This window comes from Scomber scombrus, chromosome 8, assembly GCF_963691925.1.
Source record: "Scomber scombrus chromosome 8, fScoSco1.1, whole genome shotgun sequence".
NCBI classification, from domain to species: Eukaryota; Metazoa; Chordata; class Actinopteri; order Scombriformes; family Scombridae; genus Scomber; species Scomber scombrus.
Window position 1 is genome coordinate 7,029,881 of NC_084977.1, and position 17,453 is coordinate 7,047,333.

The following is a 17,453-nucleotide window of genomic DNA, read 5'->3' on the forward strand; positions in this document are numbered from 1 at the left end:
ACAATGAAGCTTGCAGAGCATAACTAGATGGAATATGACTGAAACCAATGAATATACAGACCAAAGAGCCAATGAATCACATCCGGCCACTTGTTTACTTTGACATTTTATCCCAGAGCTATTTGATATGTACAGAGGCAGCACGATGTCATGAACAGTCAGAAATATTATTTTTTGAAGTCCCAGTGGCACAGTAGCCAGTACTTTGTACTAACTGATCCCCTTGTGTTAACATGCATATTTCCTGCTTGGCTCACATTTAAGCAAGGGACAGCTTCACTATTGTCTGTTATTCAGTCCCGTTCTTTAATATGGGAGTAACATTTCAATAGTTAAAGCAGAGACACGAGCGAGCACCCTCTTTTTCTCATGGTTCCAGAAGATAGACAGAGCATGACAGTGCATGGGAGCACTGCAGCGTGAAACACGTAATGTTTGAATTTGAATCTGTTCAACTTACAACATGTGCCAGTTCACACTTCATCGGATGACTGCTCAATGTTAGCGCCGAAACACTTGCAGAGCTGCTTCCTTTATAGACAGCACCTCGCAATTTCCTTGTCCAATTACCACGGCCGGAGCTGGTGATTTTAGCAGGATGCTGTGGAGGAAAAAAGTGTCACCTCCTTTAAAAAAAAAAAAATAGCACCGGAATATAAAAGGTGATGATACAAGTCAAACATAGCATAAAGAACAACACAAGTCAGCTTTGAAAACATGGTCCCAGTTCTCTTTAAGATGGAATACTGTGCTTTTTTTAAGAGTTAAATATTTTCCAGGACACTGGTGCAAGAACACAATCACCAGTAAGTTATATTGCAACAGAAGGTCCCTACAAATATTTGTATTGATCTAAAACTATAACTATATATCTATACTATATAACTATATATAAACTATAACTATATATTTATATTATCTATAACTCTTCTTTAACTCCATGTATTGGTAACGATGAGATCTCTGCAGAGTTGCCAGGTTTTGTGTTTCCTGCAAACAATTATGCATGCTGTTATGAAAAAGATTAGAAAAGCAGGATAGGGGAGGTGTCCCAAAAATTTCAGGACAGTCCAGAATTACTTGCGGTTGTCCCAAATCCCAAATCCTGTTCTGTTTGTCCAGAAAATTAGACTACATCCGAGATTTGATAAGTTTTGGCTTCATAAAACATTATATATGGATCATTGTTGCACATTGTTTTGGTGTTACCCACAGACAGTCTATAGTCTACATGATTTATGGATGTGGCAGCTTTTTGATAAAAATGAAAAATAACTAGATATGATTAGCACCGCCCTGATTAAATTAATTTCCTGTAACATATAATGATTTACACACTGTTACATACAACACAGTCATTGAGTTTCTTTTCCTAATGACAGACAGTTGACTTCATGAAGAAATAAATCTTAGCTATGAGTTTTGACGATGACATTGAATGTAATGTACTAGGGGCAACGCCCACTGTGGTCATATGACCACTCCCACCACAGCTCCCCTATCCCAAATTTCACCCTTCAATGGTCACTCCTGCAACAGGATGTGGGGGATACTTGATTTGATGATCTGAGAACCCTGAATTTCAATCTGTACACATTGTTGACTTGCATCTTGAACCTAAAGCGGTTAATATTCATAGTTTAAAACCTCCAAGTGTCACAGAATTAAAAAATGTCAACGATCATTTCATATTCTATTTAATGTCAGGTGTTGTTTCCTAATTTGTAATTGTTGCTCAGACATGCTGTTTAATTAAACAACTATATTAGTCTTGGTGGAAAATTCCTCCCAAAAGCAAATGAAGACATCTGGTACTTATTTTCAAGAAGAAACAAAGTGTCAGTAACAGAGAAGCTTAATTATTAAGAATGTTCTGTAAACAATCCAAACATTCATCTTTGAAATTAGTGGGAGAAATATTTACTAGTTAATGCCATCTCTGCCCTTTTCCACGAGTGGATCAAGAGCAGAGTTATTATTGCACATGTGTCACTACATACAAGCTAATTAGCCACTGTTTGTCTGAGCTGAAGTCAGGAGATCTCTCAGAGACTGAAGATGTCTTAAGCAGAAGTATTTATTAAAGCTCAATATTGAGGAGACTTGAGAGTGTTATCACATGTTACAGGTGAGCAGTGTAATGACACTCCAAAATCTGAGGTTGTTCTGGAAGAAGGGATGACTGGCACACTGTTGCAAATATCACCCAATTAAGTCATTTCTATTTCTCAGCAACTTAAATGGGAAGAAGTTATTATTATAAAAGTACAGAAATTATACCTAACTCATACCACTCTTCACCCAGAAAGAAAAGAACTTTGCCCATGACCCTGAGACAACTGCTCTCTACCTTATCTACCTTATGTTCTCTTCTCTCTAGTCAGATAGATGCTTTGGTTGCCATGGAGTCTGCTGACAAGGAGTACATGCAGATGCCACTGTTGAGGTTATTGATAAAATATAAAGCTATTGTTGACCTGAAGGGACAATAACTCTAACTAGGAACATTCCTTGACACAAGTGAACTGTTTGTGACTGTCAGGCATCATTTAATTATGAAAATCCTGTCCGCAGCAGCCTGAGCAGCACAGAGACACACAGAGAGGTGAGCAGAGGCTCTCAGGTGAGTTCTGATATCAGTGAACGATCTAGCCATAAGTTCAAGATTTGAATGAAAAATAATACAAATGTAAGTTTGAGTGTGAGTTGATTTAAAGGTGTGAGCATCACTGTGGCTCTGTTATGCAATTCTTGAGTTGTGCTAGTCAGATCCACAAACTGAGAGGACAAAATCTCAACTGGTTACAGAGGAGCTCATTACCTACAACTTTCTATACATGTATTTTTACAGGATCAGGATTATAGATAAGTAGTCTATTAATGGAATCATGGCCGGATCTACCACACATCTGGGCAAGTGACCAGGCACCCTTGAGCAGAAAAGGGCCCTCAATAATGGGAGAAAATAAGTGTATGTTTCTTTTTTTGTGGGGGCTCTACAGAGATATGACACAAGGCTTAACTCATTCTTTTTATGTTGATGATTATGGTCATTGTCGGAAACCTAGTATGTCCAAAACAAAGTATGGAGTTACAAAGTCTCCACCCAACAGCAGCCAATCAGTATAACGTAAAACTTGTTTAGGGGTGATAGGTTATGTTATTTTAAATACTATTCTTGGTAGTGTATCAGTCAAATCAAATGTAGGCAAGTCAGCAGATACTCATTGAGTAAACATTCTGCAGAGTCAGGCTCTTTATGTGTGTATATGTGTGTGTGTGACTATGAGAGAGAAGGGGTTGATAGAGAGAAACACACAGTTATTAAAAGAAATTTAGAAAAGTTAAAATCACACCTACGCCCTTTAAAAAAAATCTTTATACAAAAACAGAACGACATGACATTTCACCATACATTTTTCTTGTGCATACATCCTTGCACAAACACAAGCAGGCAGTGGGAGCGGGATGTTTTGGCTGGGTGCACCGCTGGCCTGCTGCCTTACATGGGCAAACCTCTCCACTCACTCAGACGGCTGGAATTTCACAGCGTGACGTCACTACCCACAACTCTCCCAGAATTTGGATCAAGAAGTTTCACTTTTTTTTAGGTGGGATTTCAACCTCTCTCTCTTGTGTTTCCTAGAAAGCGAGGTAAGCGAAGCTATCGAGCACTCTTTTTTTGGTACACTTTACACCTTATCCGCTAGTATCTGCTGTGACTAAACCTGGTGTAGCATTAGCAGTTGACTGATAGATAACCCTATATTGTTGAAGTGGAGGCTCGTCCTCCATTTGTTTCGGCCTTGCTAAGCTATAATATGATTTTTTTTTTTTTTTTTTACTGTAGCTCGGACGGAGTTCACAGAGAGGGCGTGGACTCCGGTGGTATACTTGGCGTGTAATAGTTAGAAACGTTACATGAGGATAACCTAACTTAAGCTAACTTGTCGCTAGGTTGTCCTCAACTTGGCGTAGTCACGCATTGAGAATATTAAGACGGTGTGAGCCGTCAGTTAAGGGACTTTGGGCGTCTCTGGTGTTTCTGTTTTTAGCCAAGTGGTCTGCTGCTGAGCAATGCGGAAGAGAGACTGTCACCGGAGAAACATGAGAGCCCCTGTGCTCAGAAAATATGTCGCTCAAGTTTACCTAGCAGTCCGGTTAACCGACGTGTTCCGTTACAGTGTTAACGGTGAGCTAAATAACCGTGTGCTAGTCTCTATACAATGTTAGCCTACTCACTTGTTTAGCACAGATTCGCCACGTTGTTTAAGTGGTTTTATTTTTAAAAAAAGGGAAAAAAAGCTACTTAAAAGTGTAATTCATGACCTGAAGCTGTTACCTTGTGTTTTTGAAGCTTTTAAAACGACAAAGTCATTCATTGTGTCAACACTTATAAGTCCATAGTGACAGAATTAATGATAAGTGTTGTGAGTTAGGCCTACTGTTACCCTTAAAGCAGCTGTAGACTAACTTAACATGACAGAGCAGGCCTGTATATACTCTGAGCCTGGGTTAGGACAAAAAAGGCTTCCACATTTGGAAGTAAAGACAAAGCAGGAAATCATCCCTGCCTTGATTTGTGACACATAAATGCACAAAGAGGTCAAACCTGGCTCCGCCCAAACATAGACTTTTCACTAACAACCTTGCAGGTAATGTTTTCTATTGTATGACACATTTAATTTCTATGAAATTGGTAGTAAATATATTATCTAAGTGGTATCAGGGTATAGCGTCATCCTATAAGAGTCATTTTCATTCATTTGCATGTCAACAAGCCTGAGCAGACCCTTAATATACATGTACCATGCCCACTTAATGTGCAACAAGAGGTGGAGGACAGTCCATAATGATGGGACTTAATTCCTCCTAGAGATAAATGGTTAAATGTTGAATGTCTCAGAAAAGAAAACCACATGTCAACACTCCCAAGTACATTAAACCAATCAAATCCCATTAGTTTTTAGGTAAGGTGGCGTACTCCAGCCTTGTTTATTAGTATTTAATGATGGAGGGCAGTGTTTACTCATATAGTGAACATAGACATGACTTTTCATTTTTAAAGACATTTAAAGTGTGTGGTTTTTTTCTTATCTGTTTATACCCAACACTGAAGACACCCTATCCTGTTTTCCTCCCAGAAATGAAACACGGGTCACAGTCACACCCAAATGACTAACTGCTGTAAAAGGCTTTAACATGGCCTTCCTCTTTGAGTGACAAAAGAGTGTAGATATTGTTTTCTTCCATAAAACGTAGCAAACGGGGGAAAAAACATAAGTCTCACTAAAAGACTGAATTCAAACTTTGACTCAGATATGAATTTCAAATCAATAACAGCAGGTCCCCTGAGAGCGCCGCCATCAAACCGAATATATCTGCGTCGTACCGACACATTTATTTCTTGACTCGGGCGACATTAAACGGAACTGTCTTTAAACTCTCTGGTTAAAAGGAACTCGTTTGACAGCATTGATGATGTTAAAAGACGAGCGCCTCAGCTGCCTTTGAGCTCAGACCCCCCTGGTAGGTTTAGTCAAGTTGTTTCTACTGTTTGTGATTCTTGGCATATTTTAATGATGATGTCCTTTTTTTTCTGGAAGGAACAGCAGCAGTTGCGGAGACTCGCAACACGTAGGATTAGAGTAGGAAGTGTCACCTGTGAGAATGTGGCCATAAAGTGCTCCAGGTACAAAAGGCAAAACTAATTCAGCATGTATTGAATAAAGAAAACAGAAAAAAATCTAATTTACAACATCAGGTTTTTCTTGCTAACTCTTGATTATTAAGGACCACATGAGGCCCATTTATGTGGCTCTCATACCTTTCATATTTTTGTGTCCGTTACATTTTAAATCCCAGAATTAAGCATCCAGTTTTCCGGAAAAATAAATATCCGTTGGCCAGAAAATCCAGAAAGTTATCTAGCAAAATGTACCACTTTCCTAAAGTTATTTCCAGAATATAATCATCATTTTCTTTTATTGAACAAGAAGAGCATGTAAATTTGTGATCTTTGGTTACCATCTTTGTTTGGATTAGAGACCAGCTTGATAAACAGGTGAAAGCATCTTTCTTTTCATTGTATTATCAAGAGAGTATTTTTTCATCCAGATGGTTCGAAGTGTTTGAGGATTTTGGAAACAGCGGTAAGTTGTTGTTCAACAACCTTCTGGGTTTTTCAGAGACTCTGATGCTCAGCTCTGTGATTTGAATGTAACGGTAACACACTGAGCATTACAAACTGCTGGGGAACCAGAAAACCTTACATACAACACCTATTACAGTCATGCTGCTGGGGTCTCTTGACAGGATAGGGTTGTAATCTCAAGGTTTGTGACTTCTAAACCCAACAAACTACTAAAACACCCTCTTCTTTATAAAGTACTAAAGATCCTACCGCCACCAAAATATACTCTGACCCCTGAAAAAAGTTAGATATGGATGCAAGAGGAGAACAAAAATAGGGTATGTGTTTTTTTTATATATATCTTTTTAACAGATAATGCAATCAAGCACCAGTATGACGCAGCAGAGAGGGCGTATCATTAGTTAACATCGAGCCTAATATTCCACTAATAATCAGAATAATAGCCTAATCAGAATAAAAATGCCTCATGTAACCACGTCAATCAGAATAGATTGGCTTTATCTGGCATGAGTGGAAGGAGAAGGGCAGTATAAACCTTACATAATCTGTTCAATAGGAAAATATTAGCACCTATAATAACTAATAAACGCTTAATCTGATCTATTCTCACTGGTTGTAATAAGTATAGTCTTTCTACGTATGTTTGCCCCATGCAGAGGTTATATTAGGTGATGGTATAGAGGGAGAAAGTATGTGTGTGTGTGTGACTGAGTATGAAGTTAACAGCTGTGATTGTAGCATTGCAGTGTGTGTACAGTTTAGGTAGGAACCTGAGCCAGATTCCTGTGACCTGCTCGCCACCTTCTGATTAAGGTGAAGGGAGTTAATGACAGTGGGTTAGCCTATCCTGAACAGTTCACTTAAAGTAGATTGAATTAAGCAGCTATTCTCACTGTAGTGACAATCTCAGCAGAGACAGAGAGTGGAGAAATGTACGGCTGCTGAGTCTCCAGTTTTGATGTGTTCATCACTCTCGCGCCTGTCACACAGCTGTTCCAATTAAATGCGTCAAAGCACATAAACAATCAATCAGAATGGGAAAAAAAGTGTGTGTGTGTGTGTGTGTAACCGCCGCTATTGACATGTCAGTGCCCGCTTAATATTTGTGCCATGCGCTCAGGTAGGTGTGTGATATGTTGGTGGCTGGTATGCACAACAATGCTGTTGTCTGTCTCTGACTTAAATCCACTTACAGTGACTGAGGAATGACTGATGTGTGTTAGGAGTTATTCTTCACACCGGCACTCACTGCATGATGAGGCCGGGGATCAAAGTACAAGAGGGTGCTCTCTTCTCAGAAGTCTGTCCTGTTAACTCTGTAGTGCAGTTAAAAAAAACAGGATAGGAAAATTAGTCTAGTCTTATGATAATTTGTTTGTAGGTTTATTGCACTAGATAGCAGCATGTGTGTGTGTGTGGGTTTTTTTGCTGGCTTTTGCTTTTGCATCAGAAATCACCCACCAACTATTGCTAGCACCATCTGCAAGGTCCATAAGGGAATTTGCTGTACAAAAATAATGAGAGAAGAAGCATATGCACATCCTCACCAAACTCTCTACAAAACTGGTGCTGAGCAAAAAAAAAGGAAAGTCAGAGTAAAGAAGAATGTCCAACAGTGTGCTGCTGTCCTTTTACAAGAAAAGCTTCATAACATGTGCTGCTAGTTTACTTGATTACCAGACACAACATTGGTTTATTCTTTATTGATTTTCTTCTACTTACATATTACAGTTTATTAAATGTACGGATTTGTTGGGTTTTCTGTTTCATACCATTGTAAAATTGTGTGAGACAAAATAAGCAGTGAAGATATCATGTTAGGCTCCTGGAACTTTATGTTTTTTTTCTTGATTAATAGCATCAAGCAATCAATAAATGATAAAAATAATTGAAAGTCAAAATCCTAAACCACACAATTGAGCGCTCTGTATTTAATACCAAGAGAGCGCAGAATGATATCATTGATGATTACATGACTGCTGCCATTATGCTATAAACAAAGGATTGAATCATAAGTGCTGACATTAAAGTGGAAGTTGACAACTTTCCAGCTCCCCACTCTCGAGTGTTTCAAAGTAGTGTTATTGTTTGTGCCGCTGTCGCAAAGACAACTTGGACCGCTTTTCCATGTCCGCAGTGTAGCTCTGTGAAGAAATGACCACCTTGAAAATAAGTTAGGGAAGAGATGTTCACTGAAGAGGTTAATTGAAGTTGTCATGATTTTATATTGAATTTGAGAACAGGCAAAAACTGTTTATTCTGGTCATATACTCATTACAACTAAAAGGAAGTGTTAATAGATATACACAGTGTCAGAACTGCTTAGAACAGCAATAAGACAACAGAAAGCGGTTGTCCACCTAACATTATCATAACATATAGTTACGTACAGTTATCAGGGAAATCAAAAGTACTATCCTCTTCCTTTGGTTGCACATTAGTTGATGGACTTCCTTTGTGCCGGAAGTCCAGCCTTCATTTTCCTGGGAGATCGAACCCTACATAGAGATAAGTTAAAGCAAAAAAAGAAAGTTGTCTATTTCAACATTAAAGTTAACTCAAAGCTGTTGTCCATGCAGGTGTTCTAACTTATGTTGCGTGATTAGATGTCAGGACTGTGAGGATTGCATTTGATTTGCATCTCCCTAGTTCTCGTTTTAGTTGTGGTGCACCCGTTGAGGTGGGTACACTGATATTATAACCTTATGAGAGTTTGGTGACATCATGTAAGTCCCAGCATAGCTTCACATAAAATAACCGAAAAGGCCTGTGTGAGCGAGCTGAGCCTTTAAATTGAACAAAGGAAAACTGTAAAAGACCTAAGTAATAAGGTGTTTCTGTGACCTACCACATGACTGCCAGTTTACATACAGTTATATGACAATGTAATTTCAGTCTTCACTAAATAACTGTTACATTGTGGTGACATATCATCTGTAGTGTCAGCATTGTTTTCACTGCACTGTGTCTCTGCTGTGAAGTATCACTATAACAGTGTGACAGAGGCCCGCTGAAAAATGACTAACATTTAAATGGACAGCTAGCACTCAGGTTCATCCAAGATTTATAGCAGCTTGCCCTCGGTTCATCTTTCCACTGATGAATGACTCAGTCAGAGAAAAAAGTTGACAGCACCCACTTAACATGTTGGTGTGGTCCTATTCAGCCAGCTCTATTGTGCTCATTCACTCCATTTGAGTAATATAGTTGTCTTTATTTCTCAATCACAACAGATTGCAGCATACTGTACTGGGCATCGTGTCAACAATCTTCCAGTCCCATACATCCAGAGAGGAGAAAAGGTATGATTACTTCGCTTTACTGGGCTTCTATATATATATAGTAAAGTAAAGATGCTTAAGACAGAAATGTATGGTGTATGGTGAGATATCTGAAGAGGTTTGGTCAGCTTGTTTGGAAGATTGAGCCTGACATAGTGTTTGATTGTGGTGTTACGCTTTGATTCCACCGGGCACGGCTGCATCATGTTCCAGCGACGATGCTCCTTTGTTCCGTTATCCTCATGGTGCCATACCTCACCGGGGAGTGTTTCAGCAGCAGAGCATTTTGCTCTGGCAGCACAAGAGAGAGGAGAGCTGCCCCTCCACCTGCACAGTAAGCTGGGGACCAGGGCAGTCATGGCAGCAGTGGTATCATAAAATGTGATTTTCGCCTTCCGAGATTAACCTCTTGTCGTCCATGGTGACAAATATACTCTGACCAGTTAACTCCTGGTCTGGTGTACTGGTTATAATGTGGATGTTGTGATGTGATAAAATGATCAGGATTTTGGTGGGATCACTAATCCCACTAATCACAGGCTGGATATCGTGTAAAAAAAGTACAACACTAGTATCAATCCAAGTACCCTTAAAATGATACCGATACCAATTGAGTACTTCATTCGATACCTATCATCAAATTCACTGCCACTACAGACGGGTTGTAGCTGCTGTGGCAGTGGGCCAATCGCATTAAATCCAAGTCCATACAAATAGTCATGTTTTTCTAGCTGTGGGTGCAAAAAAGAAACGATTGTAGGTGTCTCTTGAGGAGAGACGTTTCAATACTACTTGGTATTGATTTATTTCAGTCGATACCTTAAAGGTATCGAGTACCGATACCCAGCCCTACTAACTAGAGTGGCCATGATAAGTTTAGGAACACAACGCAGAGCCTCCTGGTGAATCAAGCCATTAAGAGGTGTATGCATTGTAGATGGTTGAGTAGCTGTAGAAGAATGTTTGGTTATATAGAAATTTCAGCAGTATCCTGATTAACAAGGTATGCTGTTGGTTTGCTAGTTAGCTTAGCATGCTGTTTGTTGTTTAGTACAAGTCTTCTCTCTATGTATGTCTACCTGTGGACTGACAGTATCTACACGACACACCCACTTGGTTAGGTTTAGGCATGAGTGGTGAGATGGTTCAGGGTTAGAGGTCAGGTGGGTGTGTTGTGAAGGTCTGCAAGACTGTTGATGGACTGTTCTCATTCGTTCAGGCAATATGCTGGTTAGCTAAGCACAGTATTAGAATATTTGTTAGCTCACATGGTGTTAACATGCTAGTTAGGTCCAGTTTGTGCCACAGAAGTAACCGCTGGTTTCTCTAAAAGATAACTGAACAACCCAGAAGGTTTTTAAAAAAAACTTTGCTGCAGTTCTGAAGGTATTTCCAGACTCCCCAAAGACTCTTCTTACCATCTGGATGAAAAAAACAAATTCTCCTGCTGAATCATAAGAAAGATTTTTAACCTGTTTCCCAAGATTCCCCTCTCTTCCTTTATCAAAACATAGATGGCAGCCAGTCTGCTACCTGGATAGGAAACAGAGCCACAATTTGGGAAACCAGTTAAAAATCTTTTTTATGGTGCAGGAGACGTTTTTTTCCCCCTCCAGATGGTTAGAAGAGTCTTCGGGGAGTCTGGAAATACTGTCAAAACAGTGCTCAGTGTTTTTTAAAACAGCCTTCTGGGTTTTTCAGACGTTGCCGGTTAATTATCTTCTACAGAAACCAATGGTTACTTCTGTGACACAAATGCAGGTTAATACACAAGACTCTAATTGGGGCTAACATGCTCGTTAGCCTAACGTGATGTGGTAGATATAATTGCGTGCTTTGTTGCTCGCCAAGATGACGTAGATGAAGACAGTTATTTGACTGTTGCTAAGTAGGTTAAGTAGCATAATGCTGGTGGCTATTTTGACATGGTTTTAATGTTGGTTAGCATGCGGTTAGATGGTGATATTGAAGACAAATTTAACTTGCTATTGGAGTTTTAAGTTGGCTGAACCTATTCAGTCGTGGACCCGACTCAACTAAATATTTAGTGTTTGGTAGAACAGTTCAATTGATGTCATTCAAGTGTGTCATACATGAGGGACTGCTATTTAGTGGCTATTGGTAAGACTAGTGGAATCAGTCTGGAATACAGTGATGGTGGTTGGACAACAGCAGGTCATGGCATTCATATGAAGTTGCCTCATCATACCAGTTGGGACAGCCACTGTAGTTTAACCTGAGTAGATACCGTGTATGAGGCTGGGTCAGGCTTCTCTTTGCTTATGTGAGGATATAAATGTAAGGACGCTTAAAGGGTGTACAAGTATTCTGATAGAACTATTTGTAAGACAAGTGGAGCTCGAAAAATCGGTATAACGGCTGGATTACTGAGTGAGGTGTGGAATTAAGATGTTAATGTCTATCAAACCAGTGTTCCCAGCCATGGCAGTTTATCCTAAACCTATACAATGTAGATGTGGAGTAGGATTTAAGGAGAAGGCACATTAAAGATAAGTTAGGCCAGGGCTGGAGAATAGTGTCACCTGTCACGAGGCCAGCCTTATAACCACTGCAGAGCGTAATAATGGGTCAAACATCATTTAACACGAATGTTGGGCTTCAAGTTTAATGTTTACCGTGTATTGTTAACTGCTGTGCTTATTTTAATACACTCTCTGTTGATCAGATTTAGGAATTACTTTGATTTGTGCTGTAATGTTTAGTGCTAGTAGCACTTGTGATTAGAAGATTGTGTTTTATTTCCAGACTAAAAAATACAAGCACAGAATGTAGCAAATTTCAGGCCAACTCCCTATTAAAAAATGATAAATATGTCCATGAGGATGGTTTGGGAACTTTAATAAAAAGCAAGATGTGCTTGGTTGTCTTGTATGTTATAAATCAGCTGTAGTAGAGTTGTATTGTAACTTTTAGAAGGAACTCCTATTAACTTTTTATTGCTGAAATATCTCTGTAGGTTTTTGTGCAGCCAGAGTGCCAGCTCTAACGCTCAGTGCTTTTTTCTTCTTTTATTCAACTCTTAAATGTTATTTTTCAGGTTCTTATCTCTGTCTCCATGTCGCCCCGTTCAGCTGTCTCGTTTAATATGCTTTCAAACAATGCAATGTTTATTTCTTCTAGAGTTTGTCTGTCGTCTCATCTTTTTCCAAACGTGCCAGTGCAGTCACGATGCACCGAAGTCATGTGGAAGTGAACACTAATACTTCTTTCATGAGTGTTTTTGACTGAGGTGGCACGGCAAAAAATCGGATACGTATCAGATTCAGGACTCAAAGTGAAAGTGGGCAAAATTATTAGAAGAAATGTTCCAATTCAGAGTGATTTTGTTTTCTGTTCGGCCATTAAAATAAGTAAAATATGTGGGAAATAAACCAGAACTAAAAAAAAGCAGTGACTGTGTTTTAAATGCTAATAAATAAGTATTGTTTATGCAAACTGTATGAATACGTAGGAAGTTTGGAATTCGGTCCTTTGGGATTTGGATGAAGTGGGTTGTTCTCTATCAGGAAACGAGCACTCTCAAGCCGAGTTGCTCCTCAATACAAGTCCAGTCAATGCAGGGCGGCGTCATGTCCTCCTCTAGCTGTTTGTTAATATTACGCTGATCTCGGGTGACCCGCGTCACTCATGCGAAGTAGTCACACTTTAATTACACCATCTCAATCACTTGAAGATAATCCGAGTCAATGGGCTTCCCTTCTTTACCTGGTGGCTCGATGAACAAATAAACTAAAGCATTCTTCTAATATTCCCTCCTTGAGATTTACAGCTCTACATTTTGACTATCCCCTCTTTAAAAAATGGAGTTGGCGGGGCAGGCTCACAGCGTTACCCATCTTAGGTCAGACCGAACCCAAACCGGTGGTGAAAAAAAAAAAAAAAAAGGCTTTCCACAATCATCATTATTATTCCAAGTGAAAGGTATGCACCACAGAACTGGCTCTGTCAAGTGACTCTGGCTCACAGAGTATGGCATTCCAAGCTAAAAAGCAAACCAAACTGATATTGCCCCTCAATACCGTCTTCATATTTTCTCCATATTTGGAAATGTTTACCTCCTCACGATGGTTGACAGGGGTTGGAAGAGGGGATGTGAGTCATTTCAGCTGCATAAGGCTTTCTAGGGGTGAGAAGAGCCTTCCAAGTTACTGCTATTTAGTGAGTCTAGCAGCCTTTTTCTGTGCTCCTAAAGAGAAACTGTGAGTATCACTGTGTGCTCATTTTTCCTTTTTAATATTTAGTTTTATGGTGGCGTGTTTATTCAGTGAGTGTGCAATTGATTACTGTCAAAATAGATATACTATAATGTAACAAAATATCATTTAATAATTCATTTGTTCATGTCTTTTTTTGCTTTGTCCATTGAGGGAACTTTTGTCATTTTTACTTTTTGTCACTGTTTTAATTTTTCAATATTGTCATTATTAGTCTCATTTGGCTCAAAACCAATACACAGCGTTCTTGTGCATGTCTGGAAGTCTGGGAAAAGATAGAGAAATGATTTTGACTTTTCATAAGCTGACTAGATAATATGTGTTTAAGAGTAACTGAGCACTGCAGCACTGAGACATTCTTTGACAGTGAGACAGACTGTGTACACAGCTGTTTGTCAGTAATATGCAGAGGTTATAGATGAAGGTGAAAAGCGCAAAGAAATCTATAGCGTCTGCCTATTTTGTTCACAAATTGAATAGATATGTAAGAATGGAAATGTATTCAATAGTCCGGTATGTTTTTCCTGTAGATGTGTGTGTGTGTGTGTGTGTGTGTGTGTGTGTGTGTGTGTGTGTGTGTGTTTGTGAGTTTGTGAGAGAGAGTTGGGGGCATTTCAGGTCATTGAATTATTCTGGTTTTTCCAAGCATCCACTCTTACTGATAGCTACAGGTCTGACCTTCCTCTTGGCTCTTACTTTCACACTTCAGACATTTAGTGGCAGGTGTCTGGCAGTTGTTTTTTTTTTCTTCACAAGCAGAGGTAGAAGTGGTAAATGATTTTTGATGCTATTGACTTTACTACTGGTGTGGTGGTGATTATCTAATTACTTTTATCTTTAAATGACACTGGGGACTGTCAGCTTGCCTGTCAGTGTCAGTTGTCATTTTTTTCCATATAGTTTTATTGGATACTGACATCTGTGTGCTTACATATTTATTATTGAATATACAGAGGCAGTCATCCACTGTCTTTATCTTTACTATTTACATCATAACTATAAAATGACACATATGGTTATCATGTGGTAAACAAAAAAGTATGTTTCATATTTATATTCGTCAAACCACTCAACATCACACATACATGTTCCTACATCAGGTGTAGACATGAAGTTAAAAGACAGAACTGCAAAATGCTTCCGTGTTCCATATGCGTACAGGGTCAATAGATGGGTATCTAACAGCGGCACCTGAAGTCACACACATGCAAAATGTCCATGTACACTTAGCGTGCCTCACCGTGGAGGTTTTTGTGCTTTTTGTATCAATTGAATGAAGAAATGGATCCTATTTCTTCTAAAAAATGAAAGGTTTAATTAATGAGGAATAAAACGCACCCGCGCTTAGTTCAGTTCATGCAGACATTTTGCTCGGTCTGGTGTGACACTGGCAAATGGTGGTTAATGTTAGAAGAGTTTTGGTAGATATCGCTGTTTAATTGATCTATTGACCGTGGTCAAGCATAGTTTTGTTTTAAAGCTGCTGTAATCTTGTTTTTCTCGGTGCACAGCTGCTTACTGGGAAGAATCTGTGGCGAGAGGTTTTATAGAGGAGTTTTGTTGTAATAAAAAACACTATGACAGAGATACAGAGCTCTGATGACCTCACTATTGTTTTAGTAGCTATCAAAGTTTACACACCCTGTTAGAGACTTTGTATATTTAAACACCAGATTCATGATTATCTTGTATAAATATAACCAGTGAAATTTATTCAAATGACAGTAGTTCGCTTTCCTTTACAGCCACAGTATCAAGGATGTTTTGAGATCATTTGCCGCCTCTTCCACACTGATCACAGTGTTACATCATCGCAGACACTCTGACTTAATCTGCTCGCACTCTACTTCACCGTCCTTTAATTTCAAGATGCTGGCATCCTCAGATTAGGACAGATTGTATGTTTTCAAGACAAGTCCTCCAAATGAATCTCGTCAACAAATTAAGGCATGATTAACAAGAGCAATTACAAGCGAAGATCCAGCTGAGCTGAGGAGAATCAAGCCAACGTGGAGGAGATTATCTTTCCTATTAAGGAGAATCACTTTAAGGGGTTTGATTACTTTCTGTTTTTGTGTTCAAGTCTTGATTACTCTATAACTAATGATGCCTTCTCAACAGCTATTTTGTGGACTGAACACTGAGATTGTATGGAAATGTGCAGTGGAGCGTTCTGTTTTGTCTCATGGAAAAATTGTCATAGTGGCACCAGCGTTGATAAAACAGAGGAAGAATGTTTTACATATATTTTACCCCAAGCATTAAGAAGTTTTTCAGGTTTTCTCCTTATTAAAATGATTTTAAAAAATCATTTTCAGGCAAGGCGGGTGGCTCGACTCAATAAACAACGATCTCAGACGCATTTGTTTTCAATTTGTTTCCAACCTACGTCTGGGTCCCGCATTCTAATGTTGAGTTGGACGCATGCTGGTGACCATTATTTTGTTTCAACATAAATCATCACCTCAGTTTAAGGTCTTAGACACTTTGAAGCAGGTTTTTATTTCCCTCAAGCCTGCATTTATTGTTCCATTTCCCAATACAAAATTCTCCCCACAGCCCACGTCATGACAATGCTTCATAGCTGGATGCTGTTAGTGACGTAATGAGTCGTCAAAACACACTTTACGTCATGACTGATGAATTCAGTAGTTATTGCATGAGGATACACTTGCTTAAAGGATCCTTTTCCTTTATGTGCTATTTCAGGAACGCGCATATCCTTGTCTTAAATATCTATAGATCAGATTATAATGACAAAAGTTTGGACATGGTTAGTGATACAACTTAAAACATTGTTTTACCTTCAATGATCAACAGCAACTAGTGCAGCCAATCAAAGAACATTTATTTATCTATTTTTAAAGCTTTTATTGGATATTTAGTGGCAAAGAGGCTGTCAGGACACAAGGGGAGATAGAAATGGGTGTGGCACCCAACAAAGGATCCTTGTCGAACTTGAACCAAGGATGTTGAGGATATGTAGTATGCGCAATTACGTCTTGGCTACCAGTGCGCTCCAAGAACATGCATTTATGATGCAAAGGTCACAAAATATTAACATTTTGAATTACCCAACCTTTCAAAGAAGCTTATTCAACTGTATTTCAACTTCTTTTTGGCTGGACCCCAGCAGGCAAAAGTTTGTGCCTGACTGACTGACAGCATGACTGACAGTTGGCAGAGTCTCACCCCTTCCTGTATCCTTCCTCTAACGTTTCATACACGTTCCAACCAATTTTAGGTTTTGACCCAGTCTCATTGTTCTACTATTTTATCTTAAACTGTTGTGAGTCTCCATGAAGTTGCACAGGAAGTGTTGACATTACAAAACTCTCTCGACAGCAAAGTGAGATTGTATTTCTACAGAGCTATAATGGGATATCATCTACCACCAGGGATGTGTTGTGGGATGAAAAGGAATGCAAATGATTCTTTAAAGTCGGCGCTATTTGCCTTTTGGAGTAATTCTACACCCATTTTGAATTTACCTCTCAACCTGGCATGGCTTTCCTTGAATGTGATTAAGAGAAGGAAAGGTAGGAATAGGGACGCTTCTAAAGATAAAAATGTCTTGATGCATTCGGTAAAATTAGAGGTTTCAGGGTATCCGTTTTTGAAGAAGCTGATAATTTAAGCTTTTTTAAGTCGTAGCCAATATTTGCGATAAAAGGCGACGCTTAATCGAGCAGGAAGAGTTAAGATTTTCCGCTACGTCAGGTACAAGACTTTTTTTGTTCTGCAGCTGTCTTAATCTCATCATCGTAACTGAGCGGAGAGCGT

At 39.1% G+C, this 17,453-nt stretch overlaps 1 protein-coding gene across 2 annotated transcripts in view; it reads left to right on the forward strand.

Moving 5' to 3' along the window:
• Positions 1-3,465: 3,465 nt before the first annotated feature.
• The window catches only part of lpp (LIM domain containing preferred translocation partner in lipoma), a 136,655-nt gene continuing 122,667 nt past the window's right edge, over positions 3,466-17,453 (forward strand). Inside the window, exons 1-2 of one of the 2 annotated variants that reach the window (XM_062424177.1) lie at positions 3,466-3,654; positions 9,388-9,456. The gene's annotated coding sequence lies outside the window, so the exon portion shown is untranslated. The remainder of the gene's footprint in view (positions 3,655-9,387; positions 9,457-17,453) is intronic. The other variant, XM_062424178.1, reaches the window with a different exon arrangement.